Source organism: Magnolia sinica, chromosome 18, assembly GCF_029962835.1.
Source record: "Magnolia sinica isolate HGM2019 chromosome 18, MsV1, whole genome shotgun sequence".
NCBI lineage: Eukaryota > Viridiplantae > Streptophyta > Magnoliopsida > Magnoliales > Magnoliaceae > Magnolia > Magnolia sinica.
This window is the reverse complement of record NC_080590.1, coordinates 40940930-40965522: the sequence shown is the minus strand read 5'-3', so window position 1 is coordinate 40965522 and position 24593 is coordinate 40940930. Positions and strand designations below refer to the sequence as shown.

Genomic DNA, 24593 nt, shown 5'->3' with positions numbered 1-24593 from the left:
ACTCGAGGCCATGAAATTTAAGAAGGATAAGGCTAAGGAAATTGTTTGTAGCATCTGTGGTTGCAACATTCATACTACTGAAAACTGTCCAACTATCTCTGCCTTTCAAGAGGTATTAAATGAGCAATCCAATGCTGTAAGCAATTACCAAAGACCTTTCAGTGGGCTCACCTCTAACACATACAATCCTAGCTGGAGAAATCATCCAAACTTCAGTTGGAGGAATGAACAAACCGCTACACCTCAAGGTTACCTAAATCAAAATCTAACTCAAGAGAAACCTCAAGAGGATTTGGTTCTGAAACATTTTCAAAAGCAAGAGCTTTTCAATCAGGGTATGCTACAGGCCTTCCAAGACCTTACAAAAGCAATACAAGGACTTAAGGCTGAAAATACGATTGGAAACAAGGGGAGCTTCCCAGCTCAACCTCTTCCCAATCCTAAACCGCAATATGAAGTTAGCGACCTAAGCTCTTCAAATCAGATGGAGCAAGCTAAATCTATCACCACTCTTAGGAGTGGAAAGATCATTGACAAAACCATTCCGGTTAGGGCTGAAAAGCCTAAGGACCCGGAAGTGGATAAAGAAGATGGATTTAGCCATGCCCCACCAGAGTTAGAACCGGAACCTCAAGGAAAGCCGGTTGCTCCATTTCTCCAACGGTTGGTTGCACCAAAATCGCTCTCTAACTCTCAGGATATTCTAGAGGTGTTGAAACAAGTGAAGGTCAACATTCCACTACTTGATGCCATGAAACAAATACCTTCATATGCCAAATTCCTGAAAGACTTATGTACGACCAAAAGACGGCAAAATATTCAAAAGAAAATCTTCCTGATTGAGAAAGTGAGTGCCATCCTAAAGCAAGATGTGCCGTAAAAATTCAAAGACCCCGGTAGCCCAACCATATCATGTGTAATTGGGGACTATCAAATTGATCACGCACTTCTTGACTTAGGAGCGAGCGTTAATCTTATCCCCTACTCGGTATACAAACAGTTGGGTTTAGGTGAATTAAAACCCACCTTAACCACACTACAACTTGTTGATCGCTCTGTTCGTATACCAAGAGGGATAATTGAGGATGTGTTAGTCCAGGTTGATCGATTTTACTACCCAGTTGATTTCATCATCCTGGATACCGAACCCATCGGTAACACAAGCACTCAGATTCCCGTCATTCTTGGTCGCCCATTCCTTGTCACTTCAAACGCAATTATCAATTGCAGGAATGGTGTCATGAGTATGTTTTTCGGGAATATGACATTAGAAATGAATATCTTTTTCAACACAGCCAGACGGATAGAGGAAGATGACAATATCTACGATATTAACATGATCGATACTTTCGTGGATGACAGGACACCCCTTACCTTATCCTCTGATCCTCTAGAGACGTGCCTGGCCCACTCCCATGAGTTTGATGATGACATAATTAGGGAGACGTGTGCCATGCTTGATGCGGTACCGATACTTGAAGTTAACCGGTGGAGGCCATAATTTGAAGAGTTACCCCAAACTGATGAAGTGCCTCTACCGTCTAATCTCAAGCCACCAAAGCTTGACCTAAAACCCTTGCCCTCTGATTTAAAATATGCATACTTAGGTCAAGATGAGACATACCCGGTGGTGATTTCTGCCCACCTTGAGAAAGAACAAGAGAGTATGCTCATATCTACTCTCCTGGAGCATAAGGGAGCCCTTGGATGGACAATCGCGGACCTCAAGGGAATCGACCCCTCGATTTGTACTCACCGCATATATCTTGAGGATAATGCGAAGACCGCTTGGCAACCACACCGTAGACTAAATCCAAACATGAAGGAAGTGGTTAAGGCCGAGGTTCTTAAACTATGCCAATAATAAACTCGTGCCGACTAGAGTCACTACTGGTTGGAGGATGTGCATTGACTACAGAAAATTAAATACCGTCACGAGGAAATACCACTTTCCTTTGCCCTTCATTGATCAGATCTTGGAAAGGTTAGCTGGTCATTCCTATTACAGTTTCCTTGACGGGTATTCGGGCTACAACCAGATAGAGATCGCCCCTGAAGATCAAGAAAAGACTACGTTTACTTGTCCCCACGGCACCTTTGCTTACCGAAGGATGCCGTTTGGACTATGTAATGCTCCTGCCACCTTCCAGCGATGTATGATGAGCATATTTTCTAACATGGTGGGGCAATATTTAGAGCTCTTCATGAACGATTTCTCTGTCTTTGGTCCATCTTTCAGCGAGTGCTTGGAAAGTCTTAAATATGTGCTGAAAAGATGTGAAGAAAAGAACTTGGTACTTAATTGGGAGAAGTGCCATTTCATCGTTCAGAAGGGAATTATCCTTGGACACATTATTTCATCCAAAGGAATCGAGGTGGATAAGGCAAAGATCGATCTTATCTCTAACTTACCTCCATCCAAGAACATAAGGAACGTGCGATCCTTCCTAGGACACGCCGGGTTTTACAGAATAATCATAAAGGACTTTAGTCTCATCTCTCGTCCTCTATGTAATCTACTTCAAAAGGATGCACCATACGAGTAGACTGAACCATGTCAGGAAGCTTTCACTAAGCTTAAGGGCATATTGACTAGTGCACCCATCATACAGCCACCTGACTGGAGCATTCCTTTTGAACTTATGTGCGACACGTCTGATTATGCTCTTGGGGCAGTTCTAGGCCAGAGAAAAGATAAGAAACCCTACGTTATTCATTACGCAAGTAAGACTCTAAATCCTGCCCAAGTAAACTACTAGACTACGGAAAAGGAACTCTTAGCCGTAGTGTTCGCCTTGGACAAATTTAGGTCCTACTTGATTGGATCCAAGATCATTATTTACACTGATCACGCAGCACTTAAGTATCTTCTGTCTAAGAATGATGCTAAGCCCCGCCTAATACGATGGATCCTCCTACTCCAGGAATTTGACCTAGAGATTAAAGATAAAAAGGGAGTAGAGAACGTAGTGGCTGACCATCTTTCTCGCCTTAATCCCTCTGATTCCTTTGAGACGACGCAGATTAATGACATATTCCCTGACGAACAGTTGTTCAGAGTCTCCCATTCACCTTGGTTCGCTGATATCGCTAATTATCTTGCCACAGGTTCCATACTGACACATTGGACTGCGCAAGATAAGAAGAAATTTTTCACCAAGGTGCGCAACTTCTTCTGGGATGATCCATACTTGTTTAAATATTGCCCAGACCAAATCTTGAGGAGATGTGTGCCAGACGATGAGCATCAGAGTGTTATCTCCTTCTGTCACTCACAGGCCTATGGTGGTCACTTTTCTACAAAAAAGACCACGGTAAAAATCCTGCAGTGTGGCTTCTATTGGCTCACTATGTTCAGGGACACTCATGAGTTTTGCAGAGCTTGTGAGCGTTGTCAGAAATTGGGAGCATTATCTCGTCGAAATATGATGCCCTTGAATCCCATTCTTATCATAGAGGCATTTGATTGCTGGGGCATCGATTTCATGGGGCCATTCCCCCAATCTTTTGGGAATTTATATATTTTGCTTGCCGTAGACTATGTCACTAAATGGGTCGAAGCGATTCCGTGTCGAACTAATGACCATCGCACGGTCATTAAATTCCTGAAAGAAAACATCCTTTTTCCGATTTGGAACGCCTCGAGTTATCATTAGTGATGGGGGCTCACACTTTTGTAATAGACCATTTGAGAGTTTAATGAAGAAATACAGTATCTCTCATAAGGTGAGCACCCCATACCACCCACAGACAAGTGGGCAAGTTGAGATTTCCAATAGGGAGATCAAACACATTTTGAAAAAACGGTTAACCCTGACCGTAAGGATTGGTCAATTCGATTGACCGATGCCTTATGGGCGTACCGTACTGCTTTTAAAACCCTTATTGGAATGTCTTCTTTTAGACTTGTCTATGGGAAAGCTTGCCACTTGCCTGTGGAGTTGGAACATAGAGCCTACTGGGTGATCAAAAGTTTGAATTTCAATTTGGACAACGCTGGCTCGTTACACAAACTTCAGTTAAATGAACTCGAAGAAATCCGGAACGACGCTTATGAGAACTCGAGAATTTACAAGGACAGGATGAAGGCGTTTCATGACCAACATATTTTATGAAAATCATTCACGCCAGGCCAGAAAGTCCTCATGTATAACTCTCGATTACATCTCTTTCCGGGTAAGCTTCGATCTCGTTGGACCGGCCCTTTTACTGTTATCACTGCCTACTCTCATGGGGCCGTCGAGATAAGAGACCCTGACAATGGCAAGGAGTTTAAAGTAAATGGACATCGCTTAAAGCCATTTGTCGAGAAATTTGATTCAGAGGACATGTCCATGCCTTTGACTGATCCTGTTTACCAGGAATGATCTCCTAGTTTGATGGAGGTATAGGTAGGTTTTCTGTTTGCATAGGACTAGGGTAATTGCTTTGGTCTGGCTGAAGACGTTAAACTTAGCACTCCTGGGAGGCAACCCAGCTTTTCAATTCATTTCATTTTCCTAGTTAGTTAGTTCCATGTTTGTGGGTAACATTACTGCAAACCCTCACGAGACTACAACTCGTCCACTAGGGGCAACCTAGGGGCATATGCTAAATGCAATCGAGAGCACCTACGAAAGTGGTATAGGTAGGATCTATTTTGTGATTTTATTTTTGTTATTTTGCTTTTGTTGATTTTTTTCTTGTGCTGACTCGCTTTTACGTTGATATTTTTGAGAAAGCCTCTTGATTCTCCATCCAGGTACTATCTTTCCATCACTCCTCTTTCATTTTTACTGTCCTATGTGCACAGCATGCTTACTTCCTTTACATTGAGGACAATGTAGATTTTTAGTTGGGGGTGGGAGATTAGGCTGCTTAATCAGCGTTTTCTTAGTCTTGAGCAGGAATTGTGAAAATTTTTAAATTTTTCTGGAATTTCGTATGTATTCAAAGTGATTTTGACGGCCATCTTGGATTTAGAATTACAAGATAAGTGATGTTGGAAATTTATGACTCTTGGATTCAACTATTTGTCAGATTTCACAGTTAAGTTCGAACTATTAATCCATGGTTAGAGATTTTAAATATTGATTGAGTCATGATTTCACAAAACACATCTCACTTCCACATCAAGGGTTCAGTTCGATATTGAAGGATTAACTTGGTAATCACTAAACATGAAAGGAACCAACCTGAGAAAATTGAATGGATTGGGCGAATAGTCTTTACCATAGGTTTGCTCCCTATAAGTAGGGATTCGATTCCCCATGGATGATATTTGAAAAAGAGTTGGGTGTATAGTCTTTACCATAGGTTTGCTCCCTATAGGTGAGGAATTGATTCCCCTTCTTGGCGTCACTTTTAATGAAAAAAATCAAAAATTAAAAGAAAGAAAAGATGATGTATGAGGTAAATTTTGGTTACCATGAATTCTCTTGTTGGCTACCAATGATATCCTGAAATAGAGAGGTGAGTTCATGTTGCTAAGCCAAGATTATACTATACACCCATGAAACTAAATGTTTAGAAATATTCTAATTGATGGATTAATACTTTGAACTTGATTATGACGTACTGTGTGTTTGAATTTAGGAGAAAGTTATGCCTAACATTCATGAACCTTAGAATTCTGGAATTTGGATAGTTTTTCAAAAATCACTCGTGAAATTCTCCTATGATTCTCAACTTACTTTTCGCATATTTTGCTCGGGACTATCAAAATGCTAGTTAGGGGTTGTGTTGAGGGTCAAATATTGCATATCAGACCCCATTTATTGCTTGGATTTATGAACATGATATTGTTTAATAGCTCAATTTAATCGTGTTTATACTGCATGTTGAATTTAGGGGCTTGGACTAAAAAGGTGCTACAAGCATGGAATTAATGCTCTGAGGTCAACAAAATAAGGGACAGACTCCAGAGGACCAAAATTAATGAATTTACATGCCAGGGATCCAAGGAAATCAAACCGTTCACATTCAAGAGGCCTGAAATTGGTCCAAAATGCAAGATCACATGGTTTCTGCCATCGGATTGGCTCAAAACTTCATACATGGCTTGAGGGCCATAAATTAACCGTACATATCAAATTTCAGCCCTCAGATCACTATGAAAGTACCCCAACTGACAGATCAGCCCATAAACAGTTGATTTTGGGCCCACCTAATAGCTGGAACTGTCTCAACTTTGGTCTCGACGGTTTAAATAAGATGAGAAAATGAATGGATGGATCAGATTTTTGAAACACATCACAGTGGGGTTCGTATGTGAGGTGTGTACATTGCACATGTACATGAACCGCCGCACACCGAATCGACTAAAGCCGGTCAGCCAAAGCTGACCCGCGTCATCTTCCCAAAACGGCAGTTGCCGTTTTGGCGCTGCGGACGGACGGACGACGCCTGATTTGCAGACGCTAGTGGGCCCCACATAATGCACATATGGCTAATCTAAACCGTCCATCTTGTAGAGGGCCATGAATTCTTCAAACCTATGATGAACTTTTGGACCCATGCAAGCACACGTGCACGATACAGAGGCCATAAGTGGACTGCCCTGCAACGTTCAAATTGATGTTTGAATGATTTCTTCTCTGATTCTGAGTCAATGGACATGAAAAACCATCCGTTTCTTACCGAAATTTTGAGGGCAATCTAATGGACGGGGTGGATTTCCTTGAAAATACCTCTGTGGAGCCCACCAATCACGTCAGCGCCGGACGTGCGAAATGTTACGCACGTCCGCGAAATCTGATTTTCCAAGCAGTTGTGGCCCACCATCTTTGATCATATGGCAGATCTGAATCGTTCATCATGTAGACCAGCCAAAATACTTTCAAGAGACGTTGATTTTATAGGAATAACGCAAGGAACGCGAGAGTTATGAAGCCTCGAACATGGCTGCGAAAAGGCTTTCGCTGCGCGTGCGATAGCTTCCCAAATCCGATTTTCACCACTCCAGCAGCTATAAAAAGAGTTCCAAACGTGGAGAAGAGGGAGTGCTTGAACAGGGGAAGTCAGATAGAGAAAGAGAGGCGGAGAGAGAAGTGTTTAGAATTTTTATATATTTTTTCTTCATTTTACTTCTTTTTTCTATGAATTATGTTGAGATTTAGTCTGATTATGTTAGGCTAAACCTCTTAGCTAGGGCTAAGAGGTGAAGCTTGTGGCGTGATGGGAGCTTCTATAGGTTTGATTTAAACTGAACCGATTGACTCTGTTTTGATTTAAGAAATTCTTTTAGTCATTAATGGTTTGTTGTGATCTAAATTACAGTAGATCTGCGATGGCTTGAATAATTCCTTTCCTTTTATTTTGATGTTCGGAAGCCCTGTTGTTCGCCATCGTCTCATAGACATGGTTGGATGATGGAATCCTTCCTAACACTCATACATCTTTTAGTTGGTTATGGATTGGTCTAAGTTCTGTTCTTTACCTTGACTCTTAGGCATGGATTTGTGATGGAATCATATCTAATTCTTATACCTTTCATCTCTTGAAAACTATATCAAGTAAGTTCAGTATAATATCCATGAAGCAGGCATAAGATATCTCTGATCTCTACAAGTGGATCATCTGAATCCCTAGTTCCTTTTCTCTGAATTCTTTAAGTTTAGATTAATATTTCACCATTGTTCCTCAAATCACAATTGGTTTAGATTTCATCTTAGCCTAGCTCTAGATCTGGTTATTTTCAGATAACGTACAGGTTTCAGTCCCTGTGGATTCGACCTCGGTCTTACCGAGTTTATTACTACATCACAACCCTGCACTTGGGGTGTGAACAGTTCAAATCAACTAACTTAGTTTATTTTTTTTAGTCTTAAACACCTAATATTTAAGAAGTGGAATACCTTATTTCAAGAGTTGAGTTTCATGGAAGTTTCTAGTACTTTCATTGACTCATGTGTCTGAGTTCAAGCTTTTTAAAATTTTGTCATGTTGAACAGATTATCAAAGAAATTTTAATCAAAGACATGATAAAATCTTCTCTTTTCAAGCATTAGTGAAATCTAGTCCAGTTGAATTAGGTTGGTCTAATGAGTTCAAGTTTTAATACCATGGTTTTAACCCATCTAATGATTACATGAGCCAAATTATCATTTCCTTATGTGGAACACTCCAAAGTTGGCCTCATTGCGAATAAGAATTGAAACTTGGAAACATTGAGGAAAAATCATGCATTTTCAAGCAATGATTTTGATTCTTGACGCATTCATACCATAAAAATGTCTTTCTTACAAAAATAAATTGGGCTCATTTTTTCCCAGATGTCCAAATATTCACCACCACTTTGTACTGGACCAAAACTATCCTCTTGTTTAGCCAATATTGTAGAACTAATAATTCCTATTAAAAAATTAGAAGAACCAGCTTAGTTCATCATTGCGGACAATACTACCATAATACCCCCCATTTGATGCATAAGATCATAAAAAATAAATATAACTTTTTTATTGTTACTTAATTATCGGCAATGGATATGAAAAAATTCTATACATATGTTTTTTCTCAATGCATTTTTTTAGATAAATACAATTTTTATTTTTTTTTCATTTTCTAGAATGTAAGTATTCCTTAGAATATGTAGTGTGAATTAAACTTATGTTTGAAATTAAATTGAGATATTGATGCAAGTTATTCATTCGAATTCAAATAAATGTATATCTAAAAGAGGCTGACAAATTTTTTTTTTTTTTAATTGACTACTTTTTCATTTGTTAGAGGTGTGTTCTAGAAACATTTATGACGACTCATCTACACACATAGCATACATGCCAGACAAATCAATTTGTTGAAATTGTTTCCACCCAAGATCTTACCCATCCAAGTTACTAGGAAACTCGACGGAAACTGTCCTTGACTTACCACATCTTGTTGGATCATTGGCTTAATCAACTTAGAAGGCCATATTCAAAAGTGTAACCTATGTGAGCAAAGGGTAGAGTAGAGGATACGAATAGGGGTGTACATCGGGTCGAACCGAGTCGAGCTGGCCTTAGCTCGACTCGGCTCGAATAGTGGCTGACCTCAACTCGAACTCGGTCTTCGAGCCTGAGTGGCTAGCTTGGCTTGGTTCGGTCAGCAGCTTGGGCTAGTTCGGGCCGAGTTCGAGCCAAGATCGAGCCAAGTTCACCATTGAGGCATTTCCACAAACACGTTAACTGCAACTTTAAAATCCCACAGTTTTACAAACAGAGGCAATGGTTTTACAGGTATTTTTTCAAACACCTTCTAAATAACATAAAAACCAAAAAAAAAAAAAAAAAAAACAAAGAGAAAAAAGGTATTTGTTTCATGTACATACCTTCCTCGCCACCAGCCACATTTCGTTGAGTCATTTTATCAAACAGTTGGTGAGCAACATCAATGGCAAAGTAATTGAGTCATCGAACTAATTCGATCTGAGTTCGATTCGAGCTGGATTTGATCCGAGTCGAGTCGAGCTGGGGCTTGCTCGAACTTGGCTCGAACTCATTTTTGAGCTAAAAAAATCAGCTCGACTCGGCTCGAACTCAGCTTCGAACCGATTCGAATCAAGCTTTTTTGAGTTGAGTCAAGTGAGCTAACCGAGCTAGCTCGGTTTGTGTACACACCTAGATACGAATTGCATCCAACGACCTAATGGATGGAACTTGTCTAGCATAAAACTCTGTGGTGTGTACTAATGGGGGTGGCTAATATGGAGTGTGTGTACTGACATCGGGTGTGTACTAACAAGCTAACTCAAAAAAAAAAAAAAAAAAAGAATAAAAAAAAGAAGGGAAAACACATACATATCAGCATTATCCATGATTTCTAGGACCCCAAGTTTACAATACTTGTCGTTTCTTATGGTGTGGCTCACTTGAGTTTTGGGTCTACCTCATTTTTTTTTAAAAATCAGACACCGATGTATGGAGTGGATGATATCACAGTAGGCCCCACAAAGTTATATGTTGGACGAACTTCATCTAGCATATCGTTGGATGGAATTCGCCTCTATTAAAGGTGCACCATCAAGATATCTTGTGTTTATAATAGAGAACTTATGCATATCTTTCAAACATTTACCACTTTCAAAATAATAATAATAATAATAAAAGATATGATGGAGATAGAAATGTGTTTCCTGAATATGACAACAAAGACTTTCACACAGGTTAAACTTGCATTGCAAAGGGGTTTAATAAATTGCTTCCAAAATAATGTAAGCCCAATCCAAAGACTGTTATTGAACAATGGATACTACGTACAAACCCTTGGTAGGGTAAAATTCACCAAAGATACAAAAGTCACACCGAGCCATGAGTCACCTGGTTTGCATATGGTTCAACATCGGGGTATGTGCAAAGTGCAAAAAAAAATAAAAAATAATAAAAAATAAAATAAAATAAATGGCACCAAAGGCTTCTCAACGGACCTACAATTTGCCCATGCCATATGTGTGATTATACTTTTGGCTTACCTTTGGTAGAGTAAAATTCAAAATCTTCTTTATATATATATATAAAAGATGCATTTTCAAATTACAAAATAAAACCTTTAAAATATTTGAAGTTTTTGGAGGAAAAGAGTTTACCCTTTTAAACTAAAAACTATTTTACATGATTAAAAAAATACACCCTTCATTTTAATAGATACCTCCAAAATAACTTTCATCTCGAAAATATCCAACTATCATTACATTAAATATTAATAATTTTTAATATCACATTCAGTAAAGTACATTTTTGTCCAAATCTTCTGCTTAACACAGTGCAACTAAATATCATGTTGAGTTAAGATTTTGGGTTTCCGAACCATGACAAGTCCATGATCAAGTAGTAAATCCACTGATGTCTGGCACTATTGGCCAACATAAAACCACAGAAGTTTCATTTAAGGGTTGTTTGATTTTTGAAATTCGTCTGTAAATAAGTCATTATTATTCATCACATACGTTTGCTTCACCTCTGAAACTAGACTAGAAAGCACTGACTTAAGTATGTGGGACCCATCGTGATGTATGTGACTTATCCACACCGTCCATCCATTTTACTAGAACAATTTAGGGTGGGAGATAAAAAATATGAGGCAGATCCAGATCCAAAGCTCAAGTAGACTATACCAAAGGAAACAGTGGTCCTAAAATGTCCATTGTTGAAAGTTGTTTCCTTCCCCAGGCCCACATTGATGTTTATTTGTCATCTAACCTAATTATAAGGTGCACACAGACATGGATAAGGGAAAAATGCAAATATCATCTTGATCCAAAACTTTTGGGGGGCCCTAAAAAAATTTTCGTTGGTAGGCATTTAATTCTTATTGCTACTTATGATGGTGTGGTCCACTTGAGCTTTAGATTTGCCTCATTTTTTGTCATGCGCCCTAAAATCATTTGGTAGAATGGATGGACAATTTATAAGCCACATACATCACGGTGGTCCCCACTTTTTACTATTAAACAGCAAAGTTGTCAACATCTACATTGAGAATACTGCCGAAATTACATATGCAAATAATTATTACTTATTTATAAGAGTTTACAAATGTAAATTAAAAAAACAAATAGGCCCTTAAAACATAAGCATAACGCAGGTTTAACCAACGGCCCCACACGCATTCTCTATTAACATTTAAAATGCCCAAAACATAACAACATTTTAAAATTTGGATTTAGAAGTTTATTTTAAAGTGCATATTAAGATCCCTACTAACTAGAATAAGTGTTCGCTAAGCTCTCTTATACCCTTTGGTTGCTATGCCCATTAATTGTTCGTGTATGGCAGCCATTGCAGCCCACATACCAAGGAGCTACGATGGTCGAAACCGTTCGTATTCTAGTTGCTACTTTATAAGAGCTGCTATAATTAAAAGGATGATTCCGAGCATCACTATCATCAACACAATGTAAAACATTGAAAAGGAAAATTTTATGGTAAGCTCGAAAAATAAAAAAATTATGAATATTGTTGAAGTGAAGTGGTTGGATCATAGCTAACTTATTATAGCATCGACAAGATGGATGGTTCCAACCTTCGACCATCTTTTCTTGAGTGGCCCAAGGTGTGACACATGCTGAAAATTGTCTGTTAATTCATTGCAAATAGAAATGATGGACCACAATGATTGACTCTGATAGTGGATATTGATGTATGGGCACTACTACAAAGCTGCACATCTCTATATAATTAACTCAAACTAAATTATCCAAATTATAGAATCCTATTTAGATATATCATAAACTAAAGTAACATCCTTACCTTGTACACCCTGAGTAGCTTCAAACAATTTTACTCACATAATTAATAATAAAAAGAGATATAAACTTTATATTTTCAAATACAAGTAGGATCAATTTCTTTGCATCTTTAGTTAGCCTACTATCATCTTCGTCTCCTCTATGTGTATAACTTGCATATCATCTTCGTCTCCTCTGTGTATAACATGCATGAATGCAAATTTCTTGAAAGTCCATACAACAAAAATTTATGTGAAACTTACTATGATGTCTACATAACATCTACTATGTTCATTTGTTGTGTTAGCTCATGTTAAGATGTCAGTCTAAAAATTATGTAGAATGAAAACTCAAGTAAACCATGACACCAAACAATTGAGATCAGAACTATTGTGTTAATTACATACTATGTAATTCATTCATAAAGTGAACCCATCAAAATGAAGAAAAAACAAAAATATCAGCCAAACTAAAATTTTACAAAGCTCCAAAAAGGTTTGATCCTCATCGACATTGTTTCCTATACTATTGCCCACGTACTTTTGGGTTTACTTGATTTTTATATCACATTCTAGCATGAACTAACGCAACTAATGGATGGAGTGAATATTAAACAAACATCCATCTCTCTCTCTTTCATAAATATAACATCGTTAACATTTAGTGGACAGTTGAAGTGCAAGGTACTCAATTGTTTAAATTTAGCCAATAGTTGGGTCTGAATTTAATTGGCCAACCTATCCATATCAAGTCTTGCAATTTAGATGGGTTACTTTCAGTAAGTATATACTATATATAAATGTTGAACTGACTATGTATAAATCATCATATACTACTAAAGTATCAAATAACTCACTCATCTTCTTATCTTTATGCAAACCGGTAACACCCGGCCCAAATCGGAACAGTGTCATGAGGCGCCCATGTGCGAATTGGCGCAGGACCATATAAATTGGTCACACGTGCGGATGTATTACTGGTAAATTAATCCAAATTAAGCCACTAATGGGATGCAATCCTAGTATGTTCGAGCCGAGCACGGACCGTAGAGCCGGTTAGTCTAATCGTACTTGGTGGCTGCTTATATGACCCGTGCACCGTCCAAGATAGGATAAAAAATTCTGAAACTTGGGGAGGCCAGGGCTCTCATTGGGCTTGTGGTCCATCGCGGACGTTAGGCTCGGACGGTGACCATAAATGGACAAATCATGCCGTCCAGTCGGCACTTGGAAAACGCGAGTCGCCCACTTAGGAGTAAATAATTGAAAATTTTAAATCAATTGGCCCCACTCCTTGAGTCAGTGAGTTTGGACATTTCAGCCGTCAGATCTCTTCTAAATTTACAACGAAGTCTAGAAATATTTTCCTGCACTCGTCCACAAAATCTGACCCTTGATCGAGGATCGGTGATCGTTGATCGCAAATCGGGCCATTGCGACAAAACCCGCATTCGCTTGCGGTCAAACTTTACCCAGCCCTTCACCGGGCCATGAGGCACTTATTCCATGAATTAGATGAGCCAGGGCGCTATCAGGGTAGCCCCAACAACTAGAAATGGGCCCTACAAGGCCATTGGAGGCAATTAGTGAAACATAGGGCCAAATGATTTAATTCTAGAATATATATATATATATATATATATATATATATATATATATATATATATATATCTATATATATAGCATTTAAACCTCTCTCACTCCCAAAAAAAATCCAGCAGCTGAGGGAAGGAGAGAGAGAGAGAGAGAGAGAGAGAGAGAGAGAGAGAAGGACAGAGAGTGGTATGTGGTGCTTGTGGTGATTGGGGACTGAAATTCCATGCACCTACACCCCCTATTATAGGAATTCCTACCCGATCACCGTAGGAGCAAACCCCATCCGATCCAAGGTAAGATTTGGACTCCAATCCATCCTTCTCTAGCCTCTAGCCACATACATGCACCTTACCACAACTCCATGTAATGCGGGGCCCCGATATATCGACTTTGCGGACCCGGCGACGTTAGGACGATTGCAAAGGCTTCCGGTTAATAATAGGTGTGGACCATTACCTTTGGGTGGCTGATTATTATGCCTAATGTAGATTTTAGTGAATGTGTATGGTGTATTATCCTTACATGTTGCTGGATTTTTGGACTGCTTGATTGGGACTATAGACTCAGGATTTCCTGAAAATGTGGGTAGGGGTTTAGGCCCCGAACACCCCCAAATGTGTGGAATGTTGGTTTGCATGTTTAATTAGGGAGTAAGCATTCAATTTCCCCAAATGTTGTTGAATTATTTTTGAACCTTGTTGCATTTAAAATATGTTGGGCATAGAAGGAGTGAAATGTTGTCAAATTGTTGAATTGCTAAATTAATTGTACTTGATTTCTGCTACATCGCTGAATTGCATGATTCATGTCAGCACATGTGAAATTAAATTGTTGTGAATGGGTTTATGGTTGTCCATCTTGTTAAATTGTTGGAATAAGTTGAATATGATCCTCATAGTTTGGTGGAGTTTAGTATATTGTTGTCCATATGCCTAAAATGTTGAACTATGCTTGTCAATTAAGAAATTATCCCTAAATTTGTTGAACATATGTTTTCTATCTGTGCACATGTCCCCTCATGGATTGATCGATCAACCGAAATTACTTGGGCAACCTTTCATTAGATCAGCCCACGGGTAAGTTTGGCCCAACTAGTTAAACCATAAATTGTTGGCTGTTGTTGGACTACACAAGATGTCGTTCTCAGGCTGTTCAGTCTATGGTTCAGCTTGTGGGGGGCATATTAGCTCATAAATCGGCCATCCTTGTATGTTAACCATAGTTGTACAAGCCTGCATAAACCCGATGTATCTTAAGACCCTTGCGCCCACTGTTAATTATAATTTACGGCCCACAAGACTCATGAGCCGGGGATGGTGGTATGAGATACTATGCCCGTGTCGTAGGCCGACGCTAGGTTGATGACCTCCCCGTAGTAACCGCGAGTAGGACTTTGAAGTCCTAATTGCTTTCATCTGAGCTTAAGAACTATGAGATTGACGAACCCACGAGGGCTAAGGGCCGCGAGAGTCATACGACCATGACTATTGAGCCGCGCGATCGAATTAGGGCAATGTTTTTGACAAGGATATCTTGGTTTCCCTAACTTGCTGGATGAATGAACCTAATTAATCAACTTGGCTAACATTTACATGACATTGTATTATTTATTATGGCGATTAGGTAATCGAGGTCGCACTGAGGGAGTGTTGGTCATTGCGATCGTTAGATGTCATTGCTCGAGAGAGTGTTGGTTGTGAGAGGCATGCATCATATCATTAATCATGCATTGCATTAACCAGAGTATCTAGGATTCTATGATGTATGTTGTTCACTAAATTTACTTTGCGTATGATAATTTGCGTAACCTATTGCTAATGGTACCACTGAGTTAGCTACTCACTCCCACTCTGGGACGATGTTCTAAAACACCAACCAGAATCTAACTTAAATGCAGGGACTCTGGAGATGGACGTGCTGGAGGATGCTAATGTGGACGATGAAGAGGAGTGGACGTACTTCCAGACATTTGGCGGACCTTACTAATTCGGTCGATGACTACGAGATTGGGCCAGGGCCTTAGTCCTTTTGGGGAGTGCTGTGAGGATGGGACTAGGTCCCTAATGGATAATATTTCAGATATTTGAAGTTATGTTTGGATAATTTTGAATTTGTGGTTTGGATATTTTTTTTTTTAGTAGCACTGGATACTGCTTTATGACTTACTTATGCTTCATGCCTTGCTAAACTCTCCATTATTTATGAGATCATCCAAATATAATTAAAATCTGAAGCCCATTAGGGCACACGTGGCACCTGGGAATTAGAGAGCCAAGTTCTTACTCAGCCCTTGAAATTCGGAGTGCTACAAAACCCCAACCAAAACCTACCCATATTGAAGGGGATCTAATGCCCAAATCCGAACGGACCAGATTCGGATCTGCTACCTTAGTACATGGGCCCAACCGCAACCCCCTAAGTGGGTCTGATATGGTTACACTAGGACTTGACCTTTTACTTCCCCACATATGCTACCAATAAAAATAATTCTTGACCTGAAGATATGGACAACATACAAATGACACCCATTCTAGGTGATTCAAACTGATGATTTAGTGGACCCCACCCACAGCTAATGGACCATTAACCTTTACAAATTCATCTATTTACTAGGGGGTCAACTTTCCTTTTTTTCCTTAATCAAAAGTCAGTTTAGCCGGATGTGAATTTACTGAATTTAGGAACTACTGAGGTTAGCGGATCAGTGACTGTGGGACCTACTATGATATATGTGTTTTATATCTACACTATCCACCTTTTTTGCCAGCTCATTTTAGGACATGAACCCAAAAATGAAGCAGATCAAAATCCCAGGTGAACCTTGTTGTAAAATATTGATTTTAAATATATATTTTAATAATAAAAAATATTATATATATAAACAAAAAGTGTTTACAAAACACCTTTTTCATAGTTTTGGGAATAGTCCTACATTGGAAAAAGAGAAGGAATTTTTGTGATTTATATGTGGAGAGTGGAGTACTATAATATTTACCCACCTAGTCCGAGAAAAATCGGGGTTGCGTGTTCCAGTACACGGCATTGGAACACCCGCGCGCTTTCTCACGCTCGGGCACAATCATGGGCATGGGCTCGGTGCGAGGGCGTGGGCACGTGACATATTGTGGTTGTAGAGGCGTTAGAAGCGCACTTCACATGTCCTCATTGTGTTGCTCCTTCACGACCTTACATGAACCGGAGTGAGACGTGTGCGAGTCGCAGTGCGACTAAGTGGCTAAGGCAGACGACTGGTTGGAAGAGAAACTAGAGGACTGAATGAGGGTGTCTCAATATATATAGAGGCTGGAAATTTGACTGTTGCAAGGAGGTGTAACTCCTCATGCAATTCATTGTAGAGCCATGCTAAAACTGTTGCATGTGGCTAGCCCAACAGCTAGAAATGGCTAGCCACTATCTCACAACAGTCAGTATGCAGTAGCTGTTATGGCTCACGCACAATAGTAAGAAAATGCCATAAACGACTTGTTTTCTCCAACAGCTAGAAAACGGTCAATGAGATTTATTTCCCTTAATCGTAACCCACAGCCACCATTGCCTATATAAGCAGAGCCTGAATTGGTTTCCAATCCATCACAACACACTCCAGCAGACCCAAAACGAGAACCACATACTCTACTATAAACCAGAAGTTCCAGCAAGACAACAAGGTTCATAAGAACCATTGTTTGAAGATCAAACCAGTAGAGTGGTCTAAGAACGGTTCATCTAAACCATCAGCTGAAGAACTAACTAGTGTAGTGGTATTCACAATCCTTCTTCTCTCTTTTTTCTGGGATTTTTTCCTTTTTTTCTGCAAGATACTGTGTAACAGAGTTCCATTGGTGGGCCTTCGTGTTTGCTAAACGCAGACCCACACCAGGCTCCTCGTATCTTAGAAGCGATTTGCCTGTAACCTCTCAGCATACTCAATTCACTTGCGTAAGGGCAAATAACGCTTTAAGGATAGCGTTCCAAACGTGCTTTAGCCTGTCTTAATTTCAATATCAACTTAGATTTTTTCAGTTTTCATATTTTACAAAAAATATAATTCTGTAAAATTTTTTAACAATCTTAAAGCGTTATCTGATGGAAGCTGATAGTATCATCTATCAAGTTGATGAATCAGGACTTGACTCGTCTTGATCGGTTCGATGGAACCAATTTTACTAGATGGCAAAACAAGCTCAAATTTCTTCTGATGGTGAAGATCTACTACATCCTAGATCCAACCTTGTAGTTGTTACTTGGAGAAACTGAAGCAAACACACCTGAACAAATTGCTGCCTGCACCAAACGAGCTGAATGCGAACTTTTGTGTCATGGACACATTCTATATGCGCTCTCTGACCAACTGTACGATCTGTACACACAAACTTGATCAGCAAAAGAAATCTGGACCACCTCAGAGTTCAAGTACATAGCTGAGGAAGAAGGTACCAACAAGTTTTTGATTGCCAGGTATTTCAACTATAACATGGTAGATAATAAACCACTGCTAGCCCAAATCCAAGAACTGCAGCTAATAGTAAAGAAAATCAAAGCCATAAAGATTGATCTTCCTAAATCATTCCAAGTCGGGGCTATAATCGCTAAATTGCCATCGATGTGGAAAGACTATAGAAAAAAAGTTACTGCATAACACTGAAGACTATAGACTGGAATAAATCTAAAAATATTTCAGAATTGAGGAAGAATCCCGCAATCGCGATAAAAAGAATGACAACAGGAATTTCTCGTTGTTGAGGGTCAAATATTGCATATCAGACCCTATTATTGCCTGGATTTTCAAACATGATATTGTTTAACGGCCCGATTTAAATCGTGTTTGTGTTGCAGGGCGTATTTACGAGCCTGGACTGGGAAAAGGTATTAAAAGCACGGATTTAACATTCAGAATGCACCAAGGCAAGGGACAGACTCTAGGGGACCAAGATCTATGGAATTACATGCTAGGGATCCGCGAAAATCGAGGATCTGAAACTCAAGCGGCCTGAAAGTCAGCCAGAATGCAAGATCATGGGGTTCCCACCATCCGTTCAGCTCAAAACTTCATACATGGCCAAGGGCCCACAAATTAACCGTACACATCAAAAATCATCCATTAGATTGCTGTGGAAGTGGCCCAACGGACAGATTAGCCCACAATTTACTGATCTGGGGCCCACCTGATCTCTGGATATACCTCATCTTCGGTCTCAATGCCTTAAATGAGGTGAAAAAATGGATGGACGGTACAGATTTCTCTTGAACATCACAATGAACCCATATGTACATTGCATGTACATAGGGTACATGTGAATGGGAAGTGCACCGGACAGAGAGTCCGGTCAAGCCAGGGGCTGACCGAAGTCCGTTTTTGATCTGGAAACAGCGTCCGACGCTGTCTCACCGGATGATCGCTGTGGGCCCCACCCGCTCTTCATTTCGATGATCCGACCCGTTCACATGCTTTATAAGATGGCCAAGACCAACGCCTAGGTGTCTTTTTGCCACTATACAAGCGTCTTCGTGATCCCAGCCATTAAACGCAGGATGGACGGCGGAGTAGAAGATCGTGTGTACCCCATCGATTTCACTCCAAAAATCACCATTCCCGAATGGTTTTTCACAAGGATTTCAATGGACGATGTGGATTTCTTAACCAAATTCAATCATGGCCTCCACCAACGTCCCAGCGCAAGAAGCGCGCAAGCTCTGTTGCGCGCAACTGGGACTTCCGGGCTGTTCCTTGATCAAGATGGTGATCGGATCAGCAATCCAAACCGTTCATTCTCATCAACATGGAGCCGTGACCACCACCAAGAAGTTCGAATGGATCAGATAGCCGAATCGGATCTGCTATTGTGCCAAACGCGGGTTGATCGCGGGTCCTCCATCGGCTGCTGCGTACTGACTGCGTAAAGGAAGAATGAAAGCCCCAGCCGACCCCGCTGCTGCCGAAAACTTCCGCATAGAGTCAGAAACTCTGCCCCGACTACACTATTATAAAGGAGAGAGGAGAAGAAAGAAAAGAGGAGGCTTGGCTGCTGGAACGTGAGGTGAGCAGAGGCAGAAAGCATCGGCTGGGGCAGGACCTGAAGGACGCAAGAAGGGAGAGAGTACAGGGGTCCTATGGCTGGGTTTTTTGGGGTACGACTGAAGGAGCTTGGCTTGGTTGGGATCGGTGGGGATTCTCTTTGAACAGGGAAGCTTGAACGTGGGGCTGGAGTCGGCCGTGGAGCAGACTAGGAGGCTTGAGAGTTTCTTCTTCCTTTTATTTTAACTTGTTTATTTTTAAGAGATCCAGCTCATCCATGTCTGGTTGAACCTCTTAGCTAGAGCTAAGAGGTGAAGCCTGTAGCGTGATGGGAGACTGTTGCTATGCCTTTTATTTAGACTGAATTGATTTTTGATTTAATTTTATTATGAGAATATTTGTAGTCTTTAATGGCCTGTTGTAACTGACATTACAATGGGTTTGCAATGGCTTTGAGTATTTCTTTTTCCGTATTTTGATTGTGATGTCAGGAAGCCCTGTTGTTCGCCATCGTCTCCTGGGCATGGTTGGATGGCGGTATCCTTCCTAACCTTCATAATCATCTGATTGGTTGGTAATTGGTTTAATTCTATTGTTTGCCTTGTCTCCTGGGCATGGTTTGGTGATGGAATCCATTCTAATTCATATACATTTCATCTCATGAAAACTAAATCAAATAAGTTCAGTTTAATTTCCATGATTCTTGATGCAGGCATAAGATCTCCCTGATCTCTACAAGTGGATCCTCTGAATCCCTAGTCTCCTTCCTCTGAATTCCTTAAGTTTTAAATTAATCTCTCACCATTATTCATCACTTTATAGTGGATTTAGATTTCATCTTAGGCTAGTCCTATTTCTAGTTAGTTTCAGGTAACGTACAGGTATCAGTCCCTTGGGATTCGACCTCGGTCTCATCGAGTTTATTACTACATCACAACCCTACACTTGGGGAGTGAACAAGTTTTTAGCGCCGTTGCCGGGGACTGACAGTTGCGATTCTCTGAAAGTAATTAGGTTTAGAATTAGTTTAATATTAGAATTTGACTAACTTTAGTTTTAGGTTTTTAATTGATTTCTAGAACTAACTTGTTTCCATGTTTTGTAGGATCCTGACATAAGTTCCTAAATTGGTAATTCCTTCCTATTTTCTCTACTTTTTCCACTTTTAAAATTAGGATTTAAATTTTAGAAATTTTCTAATTCTAGTATTTTCCTGTTTGTAGGAAATAGTTTATTTTTGGAAAATTTTCCTCTTTTGTTTTTAGAAACTAGGTTAGTTATTTCCCTTTTTAGGAATTAACTTTCTATTTTTATTTTTAGTAACTTTCTAATTTTAACTCTTTTAGAATCTAATTTTGTTTCCTAATTTATTTTTAGAATTTTTGTTTAGAAACTAACCTTCCTATTTTGTAGGCCTTTAAGATAGAAATTTCTAATTCGGTAAGCTCCTTCCCTACTTTCTATTTTTCAGTTCTCTTTTAGTAATTTACTTTCTAGTTTAGGACTTTCCTAATTTATTTTAGAAATTTTCACTTTCTTTTAGGAATTCCTTCTTTTAGAAATCAGTTTACTGCTATCTTTCTTTTAAAGGATTGTTCTTCTCTTTTTAGAATCTAACTTATTTTGTTTTATTTTGCAGGTTTTTAACTTAGGGGCTTCAATTTGGTAATTTCTTTCCAACTCTCCCTCTCTTTCCTTTTAGATTTTCTTTTCCTTTCTTAGGATTAGGCTTTGAATTTGATTGAGGGCTGCGAGTGTTTCATGCCCAAGTGGGCCCGTGACAACACTCGACGTCTCTTGACTGAAGGAGGATTGGTTGAGGGGTTGACTATCCATCGCAGGACTAGACACCACTCGAATTTCCCTGAGTTAATTGAAGTTATGGCTGAAGACCAACCTCCTCTACTTCCACCCAGGGTGGAGGATACCCAAGATGAGAACGAGGTGCATCAGGCACCCCCGCCCCGTACTTTACGAGATTATCTACAACCGGCGGGAGTGAGTACGCCCTCATGCATGATTTTCCCTGAAAACACAGGACAAATGGACATCAAGCCAGGAGTTATCCAACTCCTTCCCAAATTCCATGGACTTGAATCAGAAAGTCCATATTTACATTTGAAAGAGTTCGATGAGATTATAGCTACATTATATTTTCCTAATGTATCTGAGGATACAATCAGGCTGAAACTCTTTCCTTTTTCCTTAAAAGAGAAAGCTAAGACGTGGTTACATTCACTGCGTCCTAGATCCATTGGCACATGGAACGACATGCGGAGGGAATTCATAAAAAAATTCTTCCCACATCATAAAACGATTACCCTCAAAAAAGCAATCATGAACTTTGCCCAAAAGGGAGATGAAACATTCTTCCAATGTTGGGAAAGATTCAAAGATTTGGTCAGTTCATGCCCACAACACGGATTTGAAACGTGGCGCATTACAAATTTTTTCTATGATGGACTGATATCTTCCATGCGCCAAATGGTCGAGATGATGTGTAATGGAGAGTTCATTAATAAAGATATTGACGAGGTATGAGATTACCTCGATAGTCTTGCTGAAAAAACACAATCATGGGACTATTACCCAATGGCGAACACCACGTCTAGGCCGACCCAATTAAAGGAGAAAGGTGGATTATATCTCTTGAAAGAAGAGGATGACCTCAAGTGTAAAGTGACTACGCTCGTAAGGAAAGTTGAGGCCATGGAAGGAAAGAAGGATAAGGTTAATGAAATTATTTGCGGCATCTGTGATTGCAACATTCACACAACTGAAAATTGTCCTACAATACCCGCCTTTCGAGGAGTGTTGAATGAACATGCTAATGCCGTAAACAACTATCAAAGACCTTTTACTGGACCTAACTCCAATACGTACAATCCTGGATGGAAAAATCATCCAAACTTTAGTTGGATGAATGGACAAACAGCTACTCCTCAAGGTTTCTTCAATCAAAATCCAAATCAAGTGAAACCTCAAGAGGAACCGGTTCAAAATTCCATACAAGAGCTGGCTCAGGCAATGCAGGGAATTACAGATTTTATGCAAAAGATAGATTCTCGTATGACGGTTATAGAAAAGGGGATGCTTCCTGCACAACCTCTCCCCAATCCTAAACCGCAGTACGAGATTAATGATCCCAGCTCTTCAAATCAGATGGGACACGCTAAATCCATCATCACTCTTAGGAGTGAAAAGATCATTGATAAAACTCTTCCGGTTAGACCCGAAAAGCCTCAAGAATCAGAAGAGGACAACAATGATGGATCTAGTGATGCCCCACAAAAATTAGAACCGGAACTTCTAAAGAAGCCAGTTGCTCCGTTCCCCCAATGGTTGGTTTCACCAAAACCTCTCTCTAACTCTTAGGATATCCTAGAGGTGTTGAAACAAGTGAAAGTCAACATTCCTCTACTTGATGTCGTTAAAAATATACCTTCATATGCCAAATTCCTGAAAGACTTATGCACGACCAAACGACGGCAGAGTATTCAAAAGAAGATCTTCTTGACCGAGAAAGTGAGTGCCATCCTAAAGCAAGATGTGCCACAGAAATTCAAGGATCCCGGTAGCCCAACCATATCATGTGTAATCGGGGACCATCGAATTGATCATGCACTTCTTGACTTAGGAGCGAGCGTCAATCTGATTCCCTACGCAGTATACAAATAGTTAGGTTTGGGTGAATTAAAACCCACCCTAACCACACTACAACTTGCTGATTGCTCTGTTCATGTACCAAGAGGGATAATTGAGGATGTGTTGGTCCAAGTTGATAGATTTTACTACCCTGTGGATTTTATCATCCTGGACACTGAACCCATCAATAACATAAGCACTCAGATCCCCATCATTCTTGGCTGCCCATTCCTTGCCACTTCAAATGCAATTATCAATTGCAGGAATGGTGTCATGACTATGTCTTTTGGGAATATGATATTGGAGTCAAACATCTTTTTCAATAACGGCAGAAACTTAGAGGAGGATGACGATTTCCACGACATTAACATATTGACTCTTTAGTGGAAGATACGACACCTCTAACCTTATCCTCTGACTCTCTAGAGACGTGCCTGGCCCACTCTCATGATTTTGATGATGATATGATTAGGGAGACGTGTGCCTTGCTTGATACTGCACCGGTACTTGAAGTTAACCGGTGGAGGCCACAATTCGAAGAATTGCCACAAACCGATGTAGTGCCTCTACCATCTAACCTCAAGCCGCCAAAGCTTGACCTAAAACCTTTGCCCTCTGATTTGAAATATGCCTATTTAAGTCAAGATGAGACACACCCGGTGGTGATCTCTGCCCACCTAGAAAAAGAACAGGAGAGTATGCTCATATCTACTCTCATTGAGCATAAAGGAGCCCTGGGATGGACGATAGCGGACCTTAAGGGAATCGATCCATTGATTTGTACTCACCACATATATCTTGAGGATAATGTAAAAATCGCTCGGCAACCACAACGTAGACTAAATCCAAACATGAAGGAAGTGGTTAAGGCCGAGGTTCTTAAACTATTGGACGTGGGTATCATATACCCTATATCTGATAGTCAATGGGTGAGTCCAACTCAAGTGGTCCCTAAGAAGTCCGGAATCACCATCGTAGCCAATGCTAATAATGAACTCGTGCCAACTAGTGTCACTACTGGTTGGAGAATGTGCATTGACTACAGGAAGTTGAATACTGTCACGAGGAAAAACTACTTTCCTTTACCATTCATTGATCAGATCCTGGAAAGGTTAGCTGGTCATTCCTATTACAGTTTCCTTGACGGGTATTC

The 24593-nt window shown here is 40.0% G+C and overlaps 1 non-coding gene across 1 annotated transcript; it reads right to left on the bottom strand.

Moving 5' to 3' along the window:
- Positions 1-22114: 22114 nt before the first annotated feature.
- LOC131234071 (small nucleolar RNA R71) lies at positions 22115-22221 on the bottom strand. Its single transcript, XR_009165484.1, has one exon. It is a non-coding gene; the product is annotated as a small nucleolar RNA R71 (small nucleolar RNA).
- Positions 22222-24593: the final 2372 nt, after the last annotated feature.